This window comes from Anolis sagrei, chromosome 5, assembly GCF_037176765.1.
Source record: "Anolis sagrei isolate rAnoSag1 chromosome 5, rAnoSag1.mat, whole genome shotgun sequence".
In the NCBI taxonomy this organism is placed as follows: domain Eukaryota; kingdom Metazoa; phylum Chordata; class Lepidosauria; order Squamata; family Dactyloidae; genus Anolis; species Anolis sagrei.
This window is the reverse complement of record NC_090025.1, coordinates 101,328,661-101,347,335: the sequence shown is the minus strand read 5'-3', so window position 1 is coordinate 101,347,335 and position 18,675 is coordinate 101,328,661. Positions and strand designations below refer to the sequence as shown.

The window sequence follows — 18,675 nt, the reverse complement described above, 5'->3', positions numbered from 1 at the left end:
GCTTTATTAACGTATATGTGTACAATAATCACAATATCCTGATTTGGTAAATGACTTCATTCCGTTCAGGCCGACTGAAAAAATTAAAATCAAATCCAAATCTAAAGTAAAATTCATAAAACCACAAACCCATGTCTTCCTATGGGAAATCCCCAAATGGCAATAACTTTTCAAAGGTTTGATGGAAAAGGGCGCACTGAGTTTCGATCAACTCAGTACAAAATGCCCTCTGACGCACTTTATCTCATCCTTCAGTTCAAATTAATTCCCATTGGTCATCCCATCTGAACCCCACCAGATGCATCACCCAACTTATCCACCTCACCCAGGGTTTTAAAATCCTATCCATTGTACTTGGCCCTGCCCACTTGGCTTAATGTCTTTGTTTTATTTTGTTGTATTCTGTGTTTATTTTGTATTATTCTCCTTCTTTCTTTCCATATATTTTATTTTACGTATTATTTTATGATTGTATGATGTATTTGTTTTCCTTTGTTCTAACTACTGGGCTCAGCCTCATGTCAGCCGCCCCAAGTCCCCTTGGGGACATGGAAGCGGGGTATAAATAAAGTATTATTATTATTATTATTATTATTATTATTATTATTATTATTTTACAGTATTTCAGTATATTATATCAAAGGATAAACCATGCTATATTTCACCAGAAAAGCTCTAATTGATGTCTGGTGCTGCCTCTATTTTTTTAAATCTTATTGGAATTCGAAGATGTTTGCAGGTACAGCTGTGTCTTCTCAGAAATCAGGACTGCCACATTTATTAGATGAACAAGAACAGGTGACCGTTCTTGCAAGCGCGACTCTCACATTTTGATAGTACCCTCTCCAAACTCTTTTGCTTTTCACTCTGTATTTGTTGCGGACCATTATTATGAAAAATGACAGACAGCACAGTGAGGAAAAATGTCCTCACATCATCTGAAAGTTGTTTATGGGCATTTGGGAACACCCCCCTTTTCTATCTTTTATTTTTCAGATGTAACTGGTGGCTACAAAAATTCTTCACTTTTGGTAGCTGAACATTTTGTTGCTTCTCTCTCTAACCTGATATCTCAGGTCTCTAACCACTAGGAACAAATCTCTAAAGACATTATAAAAGAGAATGGATATTATTATCCTTCCACCCTTTGATGTTGATTTTTGGTTGCATTTATTCTGTGGCCTATGCTACCTACACTTTAGATAACATCCAACCAGTACGACTGCCCATAGATCTTCTCAAAGCCAACAGCACCAGACCAGGCCCTTTGGCCCTTTCTAGCTCACAATTCCACAGCAAAACAAACAAACAAAAACCTCAACCAGATAGCCAGACCTGTCAGTCAAGAACTATCCTAGAGAATTCAAGCATACTTCAGAAACCACAACTGAGGAGTAGATCATCTTAATCAGCCCGCCTCCCCAATTCCTACCAGGAGGATCTATATGCCAAATGAGATAAGATAGGGATCTGACTATGACAATGGATCTCTTGAATACTTCCATGAAACCAGATCAATTTTCATAATACCTAGCAGCATGCCTAGCAGCAAAGATCAATCAAGGGTCTATCCACATTAACAGCAATATATTTAGTTAGTCCCACATTTGTCCTGATAACCAGACTAAGTCAAGGAAGCCTCAGTACAGATGTTGAAGTCTCCTAAAACTATAGCTCAGGGGTTTTCATCATCACATCCCAACATCACGTTGGCTAGCTGCAGTAGAGAAACTGCTATGTAGCAAAGTGAACAGTCCACCAGCAATATCCCCATTCTGTCTCCTTAGCTCAGCACAATGTACATCAAAAGAAGTCCAGATAACCAGAATTCAAGCAACCAGGACTGTCAAGCAACCAGTAAAACAATCAAAGAAATACTACTGCATTCACAAAGCTGTTTTTATAATAAAGGAAATCTGTGTTAAATCAAGTAAAATTTGTCATTATTTGTTTTAACTTGCTTTTAATTATTGTCTTTCAATATTAACCATTAATATTAAATAATTAACACCCATACCTAGGCTGTAATGCTATGTATTAATGGTACTGATCACTGAAGAAAAGCCTATATTTGATTTTTTTAAGGCATTCTCTACATTAAAAAAAAAAAAAGGAAAGCACGAAAGGAGAGGCATAGTCTCCAGAAAGGAAGGAGGGTGTCACACTGAGGAAGAATCATATGATCCATTGGAGGAAGAACAGGTATCATCACATGTTAAGGATATATCTCCATGTGGAATGCTTAAGGTAATGGAAGATTTGCTGCAGATATGAACAGCTGAGTTTGTGGCTGGTGTTCAGAAATCATGGTGAACTGCCTGTCTGGTGCACAGGTTGCAGATATCACATGTCATCTATTCATAGTCTACTTGATAGTGTAGGTAAAGTATAACTAACTTGGTGCAATTCAGAACTAATGACATCGAGAAATGTACTTATGAAGTCCTGCAAACCAAATTTAGAGTGATTAGGAAAGCCACCACACACTCAAAGATTGATTTATCTAAAATGTTATCTATTCCATTGCTAGATTGGCACTATCAAAGAGTTTCAATATACGAATGACACGGCAATGTAAAAAGGAGATTTTTATATTTTCTAGAAAATGGGGAATGTTTGAAAGAAGGGAGACCTTTAAAAGGGACTGCAGTTGACTAAAAAGACAGCAAAATGGGTAGGTGCTTCAACCAGCATGGGTTCCTGTATCCACCTCCATAATATCTGAGTGAGAGGCATGGCTGGATGTAGGGAAGATGTAATAGAGTGGTTTCTAAGTAGTGGTCGGGGAGGGGAATTGAATATTCATCTATTATTGATTTTATATTTTATGTTTATCCCCAAATGGGACTCAAAGTGGCTTATAAGTTAAAACAAAATAGCGAAAAACAGTATGTGGCACAAAGGTCAGGAAAAAATAAATCCAGTTAAAATGCTTTTAAAACATTTCATCAGAAGATAAAGAAGGTTCTAAAAAATGAGCCAAATTAGAAATGACATGAGCATAAGTAAAATATGATAAATAGCAGTAGAGGACAAAAGGTTACACACAAAAATGAACACAACAGATGGACAAATCTAGAAATGTCTAAGCGAGCTTGGAAGAGTTGGAATGCTTACTTTTAAGGGACAACATACATACAGCGAGCATAATTGGAACCTAGTGAAGCTGAGAGAACCTGTGGGATCAATCATACGAGGATTTGTCAAAGATTTTCAACAAGCTAGAAACCATGAAAGGAGTTGGTTCTTCCCCAGAATCATTTCTAGATGACAATACCAGATACACCAGATGTGCTGTAGTCTCCTTAACTAAAATGTGTTGGGTGATCTTCAGGCAAAGTATAAACAAGGAGTTTTATTATAATTAATAAGCATTTCCAGCCACCCGTCACAACAACTGGATAAACATGCGTCTCAGTTGTAGTAGCAAGGTCAAATTTCTTGCTATCCTACTTTATTAATATTGATAATGAAACCAACAGGAACAAATACTTCATTCTAAAGGGCTGCCCAAGACCTTGTGCAAAGAAAAGAAATTAACCAATCTGATAGTTTTAAAGAGCTCAAATGTGAAACTGCTAATCTAACAAAAATATGTGGCATGACATTGGGTTGACTTCTGTATCTGAAAATTAAAAGAGTGCTGTATCTAATTTTTAAAGTGGGCTCCAGGTAGTATCTTAAAAGATTAACTAATATAATGGAAAATCAGCAGAAGCCATTATTCAAGATACAATTTTCAAATGCACAAGGGGACAAGCCTCGTGAAAAGGAATAATCGTGATTTCTTCGAAAAAATATCCTCCTGATTAATTAATCTTTTACATCTCTTTGAAAGCAGCACTAAGCACCTGGAAACAGATATAATGGAAGACATTGTTTACTTGGCCTTCCAAAAAAACTTTTGACAGAGCTCCTCAGCAAAGTATCTCAAGCAGTTTGGAGATAAGAGTTTTTTCCTCTTAAAGGACAAAAACAGTGGTCCCCCCAAATATCGTGTTTTAACTGGTGTTCTTTATTTGTTCATAAGTGATCTAGAAATAGGGATAAACAGCGAAGTTTATGCACTTATTGACAAACTATACATAAGAAAAAGGGACTGTAAATTCAATTTGAAGTGCTGGCACAATCAAAAGTTCTGTTTATGACCTACATGTCACTATGACAGTTCAGTTCCAGGATATATGAGCCTGCCTGCTTATTGAGACCTTCTGGGGAAGCCCTATTCTCTGTTCCATGACAACCTATCCTAACTATGGCCTTCATTGCTGTGAGTTTTTCCTCATGGTGTGGCCATTTTGCCTGCCAGGATCTACCTTTTTCTATCTATACTACCCTCTTATTGTTACATCTGAGTGTTGCATACATACATACCTATAGCAGATAATCCCTCCTATCAGCACAGTGCCATTTTTAAAAAAATTGAAGACCTTGTCCCAAAATTGGATGGATTTTGTAATTGAAACTGATTTGAAACTGAGTAATGATGGATATGTGAGCCAAGTTTGGTCCAGAGCCATCAAGCCATGTAGCAGCTTTTTTTGAGATACAAACCAACCAACCGAAAAGCATACTGACTTTTATATATAAAGAATACGTTAAAATTAATTTGCACCATTAAGCCTAGAACTCTGGGCTGAAACCAGAGACACAATACATGAACAACTAGATATAAAAAGACAAAACTACATAAAAAGATGAAAGGGTGTCAGATTCATTCGAGGAAGAAACATGATGATAAACCCCCTATTGTAGAAAGTGAGGTGGAAACAGCACTTAACACACAGGAGAAAGAAATTACCAGGAACAGATGGGATATCAATAGAACTGCTTTAATTCACAGAGACATAATCTACACTAGTTTGAACTACAATCTGTCAACAAATATGGAAAACAAAACAAGGGTCCACTCCATATACATTCTAATTCCCAAGAAAGGAGACACCAGGGATTGTATTAACCATAGCACCACTGCATTAATTTTCCATGCAAGCAAAGCGGTGCTTAAAATTCTACAACAAAGGATTTGACCATATATATGGACTAAGAAATGTCAGATGTCCAAGCTGAGTTCACAAAGGAAGAGGAACTAGGGATCATATTGGAAACATATGTTGGATAACTAAGTGAGCCAAAGAATTTCAAAGGAAAACCAGCCAGTGATACAGATTATAGCAAATTCTGTAATTATATAGATCATGTAAAAACACAGATCTATACATTTAAAGCCACAGCATTTAATTTGTCTTTATGCACAACCTGCACTTAGGACAAGAAGCCACTGTTAGGACAGAATACAGAGAAACAAGATGGCAAGGGGGGCAGGCAAGGCTTCATTTTATCACCAACTGTTTAACTTGTATGCCAAACATATCACACATAAAGAAAAATTAAACTCATAGGAAGGAGGTGTGAAAATTGCAGGAAGGAACATCAACAATTTAAGATATGCTGATGAAACCATAGTACTAAAAGAGAAAATAGCAAAGACCTGGAGCAATTACTGATGAAAGTCCAGAAAGAAAGAGCAAAGACTTGTTTATAACTGAATATTAGGAAAACAAAAACAATGACCACAGATGATTTACGTAAGTTTAAAAGGGATGATGAAGACATTGAAATAGTTTTCCACACCTTGTTCTTAATCATTATTCAGAATAGACACAGTATAGAAATTAAAAGAAAAAGAAGATTGGGACTTGGAAAGGCAACCGTGAAGGAACTAGACAAGACCCTGAAATCTAAAGATATATAATCGCACAATAAAATTAGGACTAGTATTTCCCATGTTCATGTATGGCTGGAAAAGCTAGACAGTGAAGAAAGTTGAAAGGAAAAATATCAATTCATTTGAAATGTGGTTCTGGAGAAAAACAAATATTGTGGATTGCAAAAAAACAAAACAAAAAACAGACAAATAAATGGAATAATAGAATCACATACTTGGAAGAGACCACAAGGGCCATTCAGGTCAACCCTATGACATGCAGGAACACACAATCAAAGCACTCCTGATTCATGGCAGTCCAGGTTTCTTTTACCACCAGAGGAGATTCTACCACACTCCAAAGTTGTATATTTCACTATTGAACAGCTCTTACTGTCAGAAAGTTCTTCCTAACATTGATGTGGAATCTCTTGTCCTCCAGTTTGAATCCACTGCTCTGTGTCCTAGCATCCAGAGCAGTAGAAAACAAGCTTGCTTCCAATTCAATAGGACATCCTCTCAAATATTTGGTGAGCATGTCCTCTCACAACTTGTTTTCTAAACTAAACATACCCAGCTCCCTAAGCTGTTCCTCATAGGGCTTGACTTCCAGACCTTTTACCATTTTGATCGCCCTTCTTGGACATGTTCTAGCTTGTTAATGCCCTTCTTGAACTGTGTCCTGAGGCAAATGAAGCTTGACTTCTCCCTAGAAGCCAAGATGACTGAACAAAGATTTGTCCTTTATACCCATCATAAAAAGAGATAACTGACTAAATAACCCATGAATGCTTGGTAAGGTATAAGGCAATGGAAAAACAGTCATTATTTTGGTGCAGTGGTCAGATTTGCATCACATTAATATATAAATGTATTACAATCTATATAAAATATATCGTAATACATATATATATTAAATATATACACACAGATGTATATACTGTAATAAGTACTTGTTGGATAGTTGGTGTTGGTGATATAAATACTTTTGAATTTTTACCAAATAAATGCTGTTCATTGTAAACACAAGAACTATAAAAACATTCACCCACACTTATTCAAGTCTAATGTGTCATTGAATGTAATATGCACCCTAATTTTGGTGATGTAATTTATTCAAAAAAGCTGCACATTAGATTTAAGTAAATATGGTATATGTAAACATGTTTTCATTAAAAATAATGCCATTGTTCCCAATTGTGTTTTTATATTTTGTAAATTTGAGTATCTCCTGCCAATTTCCATTGTTATTTCCATTGTAATTAAATTTATTGGGAGACATGCAGTTCCCCAGATTTTGGTTTGTCCACTCCTATTCTACACAACTAGCTTTATCTGTGATAGTTTTCTTCCCTAATGTTTCAATGAAATTCTCGAAAGTAGCTTGCGCAATGTATACCGTACATTTCCAAATGTTACTTACCATTTTTGATAGAGTCTTTGAAGGCTGTAAGCAAAGATGGCATCCAGAATATGTTTCCCTTCCATTGCGTAGGAATACTTGCTTATTACTGTTCGATTTACCATGAATTCAGGAGAGTGCGTCTTTTCACTTTAAAAAACAGTAAGAGAGAATCAGAAGAAAGGTGGAAAGATGGCTTCAATATTACTAAACCGTTGAAAAGTGTTATAATTCTGCTGCCCCTCTTTTAGTATGTAAGAAGCCGCCTTGAGTCCCCTCTTGGGTCAAGAAAGGTGCAGTAGAAATGAAATAAATAAATAAATAAATGTTATTAACACTCAGTCTAACATAATAGGTTGATTTTTAATGAGGCAAACTACGTATTCTGTCTTTTCAAATTTCTGCAAACAGATATTAGATGTCAAATGCAGTTTTATTCATTTCCACAAGACTTCAGTATAGCATTTCTAATGTCAGAAGAACATGCAAATCTCACACACATATCTAGATTTTACTAAAATATTCACTATTATAAACACCATTTTCACCTGATGGTATTAACATTATTAAAAACTACTTAATTATGTGGAGTATAATTCAATATGTGAGCATAATCCATTCATGCAATGAAAAGGTTCTGCTCTTCCTATCCTCTACCATGTAGCACATTCAAATCTATTCTAGAGGGACTCCCAGCCATTTGGAATAAAAAATCATCTGCTGGTAGATGGACATACTTGGATATACTGTGCTGTGCGCTGTTTTTCTTCTTCTTTCTAATTTAAAACTTGCGTTTGATATCTACTTACCCTACTTACTCAAATCTGACGCTCCCCTTCTTTGGTTAAATTACTTTGCCAAAATTCGGTTGCACATTAGATTCCCATAATACAGTAATCTTAGTGCTGGGTCAAAGCAAACAGGGAAAGTGCTTCAGGAGCTGCACCTGAAGCTCTTCTTTAATAGATGTCATCTCTAATTTAATTGCCATGGCTCAATGCTATGCGATTCTGGGATTTGTAGTTTGGCAAGACATCAGCATTCTGGGCAGAGAAGTCTCAAGACCGTGTAAATTTTACAGCACTGAGCCAGGGCATTTAAAGTGTATTCGATCTACAGCATAGATGCATCCCATGTTTTTCTTTTCCATTTCTGGGAGATTCATTTTTAAAGATTGAATTCTAAGCAGGCAGCAAGTGTAACACACACCTTTTGTGGTCAAATTTAAAAGAGTACATTTTTTGCTGCTGTGCATTACATTTAGCAGCAAATACTGTTTTTGGTTTCAACATTTTGAAAACTGAGGTGTGCATTAGAGTCGATGTTAGATTAGATTCAAGTAAATATGGTATATCTGGAGGATAAATGTTCACTGTTCCTTCCATCTATGAATTTATTTATTTATTATTTATTTAAAACATTTATATTCCACCCTTCTCACCCCGAAGGGGACTCAGGTCGGAGCACAGCATATACACAGCAAACACAAATTCACATACACATACATAAACGTTAAAAAGCATTATCAAAATATTAAAATACACCATTTAAACCCGTCCTAGTCTTTTGAAAAGAACAAAGAAATTGTTTTGGAGAAGTATAGTCTCCTTCCCCAAGGGCTCAGCCACTCTGCAGTTTGCTATGCAAAGTATGGCCCCTTCTACACTGCCATATAAAATCCAGATTATCTGCTGTAAAGTGGATTATATGACAGTGTAGACTCATATAATCCAGTTCAAAGCAGATAATCTGGATTATATAGCAGTGTAGAAGGGATCTAAATCAAAAATCTTTCTTCACTGTATTATCCCTATGGCAAAAACAAAAAGTTTCACATTCTTTTGTTTAGTATGGTTGCTGTAACAATATAAATAGTTGAGACTTCCCCATCTTTGCTTTAATGAACTGAATGTAGTTTCAGGACTCCCTGGTTTTGGTGCTGAACATTGTCACGTCATTGCCAAAACATATGCTTTAATGGTGCTAAATGACACAATACATGCCATACAACAGAGAAAACTCTATCCCTTTAACTTATGGTAGCCAGTGCCCCCTCATAGACAATGGTAGAATTGGGCCCTGCAATCTTAAAATCCTCATTTCGGAATATATGGGTTACTTTTAGGCTGGGAGTCCTCTCTTAGGTCTAGGCCATTGATAGTCTGGGCAGAATTTGGAAATCAATTCTACCATTGGTTGTGAGGGGCTGTATGCATCTGTCACCAAAAGGATGCCTCTCAGCTGTATATCATCTCCCGTATCATTTAATATCAATAAAAATTATACTATAGAGCAACTGTGTCGGTATTCGGCAACAAAAGGATCTTTAGAGAAGCCTGGCACTACACTCAGTTCTAAATTGAGAGGCTGTCTTCTACCCACAACGGATCCTGGATTGTCTTTTACACATTTCTTTTACTGTATTTTGGGTTTCTATCTTTTTTCTTCTTTAAATAATTTCTCTAGTTCTTTGTGCAATTTTTCCATTAACACCAAAATGAAAGAAACACTATTTTCTAAATATGGATATTAATTCTCCCATTAATATTTCCTAGATAAGAGCCTACTCTGAAGAGCATAATAAAGGTGGAGGACAATACAGAGGCGGCAATTCTCCAGGCTTTCCAGTTATTGTATTTTCCTGATTATATAGTATCACTCAATTATAGCATGCGACGTTCACAAATTGTATTTAAAAAGCTAAAACAGGCATATAAGTGTGTATGTTCCTGTGGTCTCAATATTATACACGAATCCCATTCTGGAAGAAATACGCATTCAATAATAAATAAATAAATAAATAAATGTATATAATGAGAGCAAACCACTATTACGCAGCCCAACCAATAATAATAATAATCTCGGCATCTTGGTTATTTGGGGCATTGATTCAGAAAACTGCACTGAATCAGCTCTAGTTTCTTAGGTATTTATTTATTTGCTTTTTTTTTAACTCGCCCTCTCTCAGGGAACTTAGAGTAACTTCCAAAGTGGAAACAATTCAATGCCATATGAACACAATAAACACAATAACAATAAGCATATACCTTAAAAACCATAAAAGTTAAAAATCATATCATCAATACATTAAAAATCAATTATTAAAATCACAAAGATCCAAAGTCAAAGTCCAGGAGCCATTTATTTCATATTGCACTTATTTCATATCCACTTATTGCACTGAATTACTCTCCGAAGGCTTGAACCCACAGTCAAGTTTTTAATTTCTTTCTAAATTTCAGGAAGGAGAGAGCTGATCTGATTTCACTGGGGAGAGAGTTCCACAGCTGAAGGTCCACCACTGAGAAGGCCCTGTCTCTTGTCCCCACCAACCGCACCTGCGAAGGAGGTGGAACTGAGAGCAGGGCCTCCCCAGAAGATCTTAACTTCCGAGGTGGTTCATAGAGGGAGATAGGTTTGGACAGGTATGCTGGGCCAGAATAGTTTAGGCCTTTAGGGCTTTATAGGCTAAAGCCAGCACTTTGAATTGTGCTCAGTAGCAGACTGGCAGCCAGTGGAGGTGGCATAACAGGGAAGTTGTGTGCTCCGGTGAGAAATCTGGCTGCTGCCTTTTGGACTACTTGAAGCTTCTGAACAGTCTCCAAAAGCAGCCTAACATAGAGCGTGTCACAGTAGTCTATCTGAGATGTAACAAGACCATGGACCACTGTGGCCAAGTATGGCTTCTAAAGATACGGGTGCAACTGGCGTACAAGTTTTAAAAAGTTCCCCTGGCCATCACTGAGACCTGGGTTTCCAGATTCTGCCATTAATCTAGGAGAACACCCATCTGTGAACCTGTGTCTTCAGGGGGAGTATAACGCCATCCAGCACATGGAAAATCATTAGATGGTTATCATGATTTTCCATGAGCAAGCAGATGGCGACTGGGAAATGGTATGCTCTATATTTCAAAACCTAGAGCTGATGGGGGAAACTGGCGCCATTTTTGGAATCAACAGGTCAAATATATCAAGAAACAGGGCTAATATTTGAGTCCCCAAAATGTTTGTTGGCCAGTGATTGAACCAAGTAAATGCTTAAGTTTAGAAACCATTATCATAGATAGGATAAGTCTGTATTATACAGGTAATTATTATAATTATACATTTAATAAAAATACCATTTGGGCCCATACGCGATAAAAAATGACTCATTCCACCCCTATTAAAAAATCCATATCTACAAAGTAAATTAGGTTTTACTTCTCATAAACCCCATTTAAAAACACTAACAGTTTTCTAAAATCAAAATGTTTCACAAATGCAAACAAAAGATAAATATATTTTACATTCTGATGATATGGTATACACCAACAGAGTGGTGTAATAATGTGTCCTTGCAATATCAGTCACACCCTTAAGGCAGACATTTTATTTTCATTTATTAAAATGGTTGTTTTAAGATTAACACACACCCTAATCTCAAGGGAGCTAAAGTAAATAATTACCTGATTAATTCCACTCCTTTAAGCACCCATCCCAAAGGGGAAAACAAATGGAAACTCAAAAAACTCCAAAACCTTCCAAAACCTCTGAGGATGCTTGCCATAGATGCAGGCAAAACATCAGGAGAAATGCCTCTAGAACATGGCCATATAGCCCGAAAAAATCCACAAGAACCTAACTTCATAAAATGTACTGCTAATCCTAAATAAATAACCATTATACTTAAACCAATACTACTGTATATCAAAGGAAAATATTTCAAACATTAAATTTGCAACTAAACTTTCATTCTTATTCTGTTGAAGGTCTCTGAGTATATTAACACAGATCAATCAAAAGGATGTTTTATAGCCTAGTCAATGAGGACAGACAAACTTCTAGGGAGAAAGAAAATGTATAGGTCCATATGACTTTGAGTGCTATATTATGAAAAGAGCAGGTTACAAAATAATTAAATAAATATATCTATTTCTGGCATCCAAGCTGTTGTTATAATCCAACTCTCAAAAGCTCTAGCTGGCACAGTCAATAACAAGAGGGGATAGAAAATGTAGTCCTGCAACAACCTGAGGATCACAAATTGCACCTTCTTAGGTAATCACTAATATAGGCCTTATGAAATTAGTGATTACCCAGGAATAAGAACCATGTAATCACAAGATAATTAATCTAATCACTACTCTGACGCCATAACTTTCTAACACCAAAAGCCTAATTATTTGGAGGTAAGAAAACGGACAACAAATAGTTAAAAATTGAAAGGAAAGCAAAGCAAGATTAGCATACTCTATCCCCACAAATCCTCCATTCCAAAATCCCTGCTCCATCTTAATATTGTAGTAAATGAGATACAGTGCAAGGCACAAGTAACTTGGCAAAACTTTTCTTTCCACATCCCCTAATAACTATGCCACCCTTTCCCAATTTGGAAATGGGGAAGGGAGGAAAAAGAATATTCTGAGTACTTGGATAAGACAAAGAGGGAGACTGAAATCAATGTCAGATTCCAAAATACATTTTGCTATTGGAGATGAATAATAAACAACATGTAAATCAAGTCTTTCTCACATTTACATGCTGGGACAAGTTTATTGTAGAAACAAGGTTCCAATTAGAGAATCTCAATTTATAACTATAATGTGTAATTTAGACACATCAAAATTATACTAATTTTAGTTATGACAAAAATTCTGCATGCATGAATATGTATGTGCATGTACTAAAGGCAGTGCAAATAGTTGAAAGAGCACGTGATTCCAAAGTCCTGTTATATGAATTCTACCAAGTCAGCCTAGGATTTTTATGAGCAGGGAATTACTAGTATAATTCATACTCCAATACTTTCACAACTGCTATTGAAAATACAGGATATATCAATCTAATTCCATGTTCTTCCATGGACTGTGAATAATTTTAGAACTATAGTTTCCAAGAATGCTCATTGAAGAGTATCAAAGCATGGGAGAAGAGAATAAATTTGCAAGTTAGAAGAGAACCATGTTTTTCTTTAATAGCAGAGAAATAATTCTCAGTTTAGTAGAACAAAAACTTCATGTTCTTTAGCTACAGGAAGTTTCAACTGCACACAAAAGGGACACAGCTTTCCTGCCACCAATTCAGAAGGAACATCATCGCTCAGATATTAATTTAAAAAACAATTAAAACACATAACACAGTATCCACATGTACACATGACCATGCCTCTAAGTAATGAAATACAATTTTTATATTCAACACTAACCAGGTGCTGCCTGGACTGCCAGAAGGAAAACAAAAATGTTTTTTTTTTTTTACAAGATATTTTCTGTTTTGCTCCAACTACTTGTATATTGTCAAAACTGGCTTGTCGTAGCTAATAAAAGTTCTTCACCTATTAATTTACATGATGTTTCTGATTTGCAACAGACTTACAACCAAGAAATACAACCAACCAATCTTTACTGTTCTGGTCAATGACCAGCATTGCTAAGAAACACAAGGACGTCATCTAAGACAAAGTCCAAAAGTGTGATAATACACAGTTAACCCATAACATCCATCATTGCCTGAAGTTCTGGATCACAAGCGTAATGCCAATTGGAATTTCTCACCTCATCTTGTAACTCCAGATATTTGTAACCATATAACTAAGCTGATACAATAAAAATACTCTATGTATTTTGTTTTCCTGTAACATTTATGCCTCACCCTTCTTAAATGAATTTAGTTTATACATCAATATTATGTGCCATCAATACCACATTTTACCCTTGCAACACCTTTAAGAGGTAGGCTAGGTTGAGAAGGATGAGTGGCTCAAGGTCACCCAGTGAGTTTCAGTGGCTGAACGATGATGCAAACACTGAACTTATCAGGCCATGCCAACATTTAATTACTATACACCAGTTCTCAATCTAGAAGCATAGTTGAAAGACCAAAAGCAGAGAGAATCCACCCTGGTAATTGATGATGAAATACTGTACTCTAAAATGAGTAGAATCATAGAGTTGTAAGAGACCACATGGGCCATCCAGTCTAACCCCCTGCCATGCAGGAAAAAGCACCATCAAAACAGTTGGCCACCCAGCCTCCACTTAAAAGCCTCCAAGGAAGTAGCTTCCACCACACTCTGAAGCAGAGAGTCCCACTGTTGAACAGGTCTTACAATCAGGGAGCACGGTACATTCCTAATGTTCATGAAATCTCCTTTCCTGTAAGTTGAACTCATTCCTCCCAGTCCTAGGGCCCTTCCACACAGTCCTAATATCACAGAATATCAAGGCAGAAAATCCCTCAATATATGCTTTGAAATGGGTTGAGTCCACACTCAGATAATGTGATATTCTGGGATATAGTGCTGTGTGGAAGGACCTCTAGTCTCTAGGGCAGCAGAAAACAAGTCTGCTCTCTCTTTCTTATGGCAACCTTTGAAATATTTATACCTTCTCTTCTGCAAGCTAAACATACCCAGCTCCTCATAGCACATGCTTTTCAGATCGTTGATCATTTTAGTTGTCCTTCTTTGGATACATTCCACCTTTTCAATATTCTTCTTGAATTTTGGTGCCCAGATACAATGTTATTCCAGGTGTGGTCTGCAGAAAGCAGAATAGAGAGGCACCATGACTTCCCTTGATCTAAACACTGTATTTCTTTTGATGCAGCCCAAAATCTCATTCACTTTTTTAGCTGCTGTACCATATTGTTGGCTCATGTTCAATTTGTTGTTTACTAAGACTCCAAGATCTTTTTTGCATGTACTATTGTCAAGCCAGGCATCATCCATCCTATAACTGCATTTCATTTTTTTTCTGCCTAAGTGTAGTATATTACGTTTCTCCTTGTTGACATTTTGTTAGTTTCGGCCCAGTTCTCTAATCTATTAAGGTCGTTTTGAATTCTGATCCTGCCCTCTGAGTATTAACTAATTCTCCTAATTTGGTGTCATCTGCAAACTTGATAAGCATGCCCTCCAAACCTTCATCCAAGTAATTAATAAAGATGTTGAACAGTACTGGGCCCAGGACTGAACCCTGCGGCACTCCACTAGTCACTTTTTCCCAGGATGAAGTGGAACTATTGGTGAACACTTTTTGGGTTCGGTTGCTTAACCAATTACAGATCCACCTAGTAGTAATCTTGTTTAGCCCATATTTGCCTAGTTTGTTTGCATGAAAATCATGGGGGATTTTGTTCAAGGTCTTACTGAATTCAAGATATGCTACATCCACAGCATCCCCTGCATCTACCAAGCTTGTAACTCTATTTAAAAAAGGAGATAAGAGTAGTCTGTCACAACTTGTTTTTGAGAAATCTATGTTGACTTTTAGTAACCACTACATTCTTTTCTAAGTGATTAAAGACTGCCTCCCTAATTATCTGCTCCAGAATCTTTCTTGGTATTGATGCAAGACTGACTGGACAATTGTTTGGGTCCTTTTTTTTTTCCTTCTTGAAGATAGAGACAACATTTGCCATTCTCTCATTTGTTGGGACTTCTTTTGTTCTACAAGAATTCTCAAAGATTATTGCCGATTCTGAAATGACTTCTGCTAGTTCCTTCAATAGTCTTTGATGTAGTTTATCTAGTCCTGAAGATTTGAATCCATTTAGAGCAGCCAGATATTCCTAGACTACTTCTTTACTTATTTTGGGTTGAATGTCCTCTGTTGCGTTGTCGGCACCATATTGCTCAGGTCGAACGCTGATTTTCTTTTGGGAGAATACTGAGGCAAAGAAGGTGTTGAGCAGCTCTGCCTTTTTCCTATCCCCTGCTAGCATTTCACCACCTTCTCTATGCAGAGGCCCTACAGTTTCCTTTTTCTTCCTTTTTCTTCCTTTTTCTTCCTTTTTCTACTGACATAACCAAATAATCTCTTTTTATTGTTTTTAATCTCTCTGGCAAGCCTCAATTCATCTTGCACTTTAGCCATTCAGACCTTTTCCTTACATATATTGCTAATTTGTTTGAAAAGGGGGAAAATCACAAAAGAGAAATTCATCCCTTTTAAATCTTTGCTCAGTTGAAAGTTCTTAGGACATATTTTTCTCCTTGTTAGCACTGTTGCACTTGTGCTTTCAGTATCTCACTTTCAAGAAATACCCATCCATCAGTAACTTTCTTCACTTTTAGTATTCCTACCCATAGGATCATATTCAGTATTTCCCGAAATTTCCTGAAGTTGGCTAAAATGCATGTCTGACTTCATTTAAGGCCCTTCCACATTGCCTTTTATCTCCGGATCTGATCCCAGATTATCTGCTTTAAACTGGAATACTTGAGTCCCAACTGTCAGATAACCTGGGATAAACAGATAATCTGGGATCAGATCCTGGAATAAAGAGGCAGTGTAGAAGAACACTGCCATATAATCCAGAGTAACTGGATTATATGAGTCTACATTGCCATATAATCTAGTTCAAAGCAGATAATCTGGATGTTATATGGCACTGCAGAAGGGGCCTTAGTTTCTCTTTTCCTCTGTATCACAAACTCCAGGAGCACATGGTCCCTCCCACCTAAGGATCCCACCACTTCCACTCCATTAATGTTGTCCCACCTTCTGGCCAATTCCCGGCAAAGCAAGTGAGGAATTTGTTGAACTTTGCACTCTTAGCAGAGTTTGTTTTCCAAAAAATAGCAGAATAGTTGAAATCTCTCATTACTCCTATATCTTTTCTTTCTGCATGCTTGGTCACCTGTTCAAGGAATGCTTCACCTAGGTCTTCATTCTGGCTTGGAAGTCTGTAGTAGAGCCCCATGGCTACATCTTCTTCAGCCCTTGTTCCTTTAATTCTTATCCATATGCTCTCAACTTGGCTGAGTGTGTGTCAGGAGCTTCTGGGGTGAGAGAACTGACCACCTGCAAGAACGTTGCCCAGGGTACAGCCAGATGTTTTACCATCCTGTGGGAGGCTTCTCGTATGTCCCCACATGAGAAGCTGGAGTTGATAGATCGGAGCTCACCCAATCTCACGGATTCACATTGCCGACCTTTTGGTCAGCAAAGGTTTAACCCATTGAGCCAGGAGGGCTCTGGTTGCATAGGTGAATGAATTAGATGTCAACTAATCTAGAGTAGCGTTTCTCAATGGAGCCCCCAGTAGCACAGTAGGTTAAACCCCTGTGCCAGCAGGACTGAAGATCGACAGGTTGCAGGTTCGAATCTGGGGAGAGCGCGAATGAGCTCCCTCTATCAGCTCCAGCTCCCCAGGCACTTCCAAGCCATTAAATGCTAATCAAGGTGGTCAGTTGAAACATTCACACCTAGCTGCAGCAGACAAAAGTCCTTTGTCCCACCCTGGTCATTCCACAGATATATAAACCCATTTTCCTACTTCCAACAGACCTCGCTACCTCTGAGGATGCTTGCCATAGATGCAGGCGAAACATCAGGAGAAAAATGCCTCTAGAACATGGCCATATAGCCCAGAAAAACCTACAACAACCCAATAAATATACACTTTCTGCATTAAAAAAAATCCAATGTAAATACTAAAATCTTTAAAGTATTGAAGGTATATCCTCTTCCCTCCAAAATAAAAACCTGTATTGTGATAATTATTTAAATAGTGTCATTGGACATAGTTGTAACTCTCAAACTTTTTGAAAACTGCAAATCTCACAATCTCTAATGATTGGTTATGTTGGCTAGCCAAAAATATCTTGAGGGTTACAAATGCCCACCCTGAGTCGTATTTGATAATGTCTCACCATGTGAGGTGACACAAGAAAGCAAACAATACACCTGCTTTTTGGGAAGTTAGCTACTGGCAAACTTGGGCCCTCCAGGTGTTTTGGACTTCAACTCCCACCATTCCTCACAGCCTCAGGCCCCTTCCTTTTCCCCCTCAGCCGCTTAAGCGGCTTAAGCGGCTGAGGGGGGAAAGGAAGGGGCCTGAGGCTGTGAGGAATGGTGGGAGTTGAAGTCCAAAACACCTGAAGGGCCCAAGTTTGCGCCTACATGAAGCACAGGTGAGAAACGTCACTTACCTGAATCCTTTCTTAACGAAAGCTGTCAGATCCCCCACACGCCCAGGCTTGGCAACTGTGGCATATCCTTAGTGCCCCTTTTATAGGAACCGAGGGGAGGCGGAGAGGTCATCCCTTCCTTTGACACAAGAGGTTTCAACTTCTTGAGAGGGTCCAAGAGCAAGCGAAGGTGAAGCAGACCTGAGGGGCTGGAGTTCGGCCCTGACTGGCGAAGGAGGGAAGGAAGGAAGGAGGGGGTCGCGCGCACTGCCCTCGAGGAGGAGGAGGAAGATTGGCTCCTCCTTTAACCGGCGACAGGGCAAAAGTCCCTGGAGTTTGAGGGCAGGAAGTAAGGGAAGAGGGCAAAGGGCTGGCAGCGGCAAGGTGACAGGTCCCGGAAATGAGCTCTAGAGTGAGGGAGAGAGAGACACACACACACAAACACGCCCGCGCGCACACACCTCCTCTCAAGGCGGGTTGCTATTGGTTGAGGGAAGGCGGCACAGGAAGCCGGAGAAAGGGCGGGCGCGAGGTGTGTGTGTGTGCGCGCGCGCGCGGTGCCAAGAGAGAGGGGGGGAGGCGCGCGCGCTCACCCCTCAGCGGAGAGTGAGCGTAGCGTACATAGAAGCGGGGCGCGAGGTGTATGTGTTTGAGTGTGCCGAGAGAG

At 38.2% G+C, this 18,675-nt stretch overlaps 1 protein-coding gene across 3 annotated transcripts in view; it reads right to left on the bottom strand.

Annotated features, from left to right (window-relative positions):
- Positions 1–18,469, bottom strand: part of PPARA (peroxisome proliferator activated receptor alpha) — a 55,404-nt gene extending 36,935 nt beyond the window's left edge. For 2 of the 3 annotated variants that reach the window (XM_067468929.1, XM_060778124.2), the window contains exons 1-2: positions 18,030–18,469; positions 7,131–7,259 (exon numbers count right to left, since the gene is read on the bottom strand). The gene's annotated coding sequence lies outside the window, so the exon portion shown is untranslated. The remainder of the gene's footprint in view (positions 1–7,130; positions 7,260–18,029) is intronic. The other variant, XM_060778126.2, reaches the window with a different exon arrangement.
- Between the last annotated feature and the right edge of the window lie 206 nt (positions 18,470–18,675).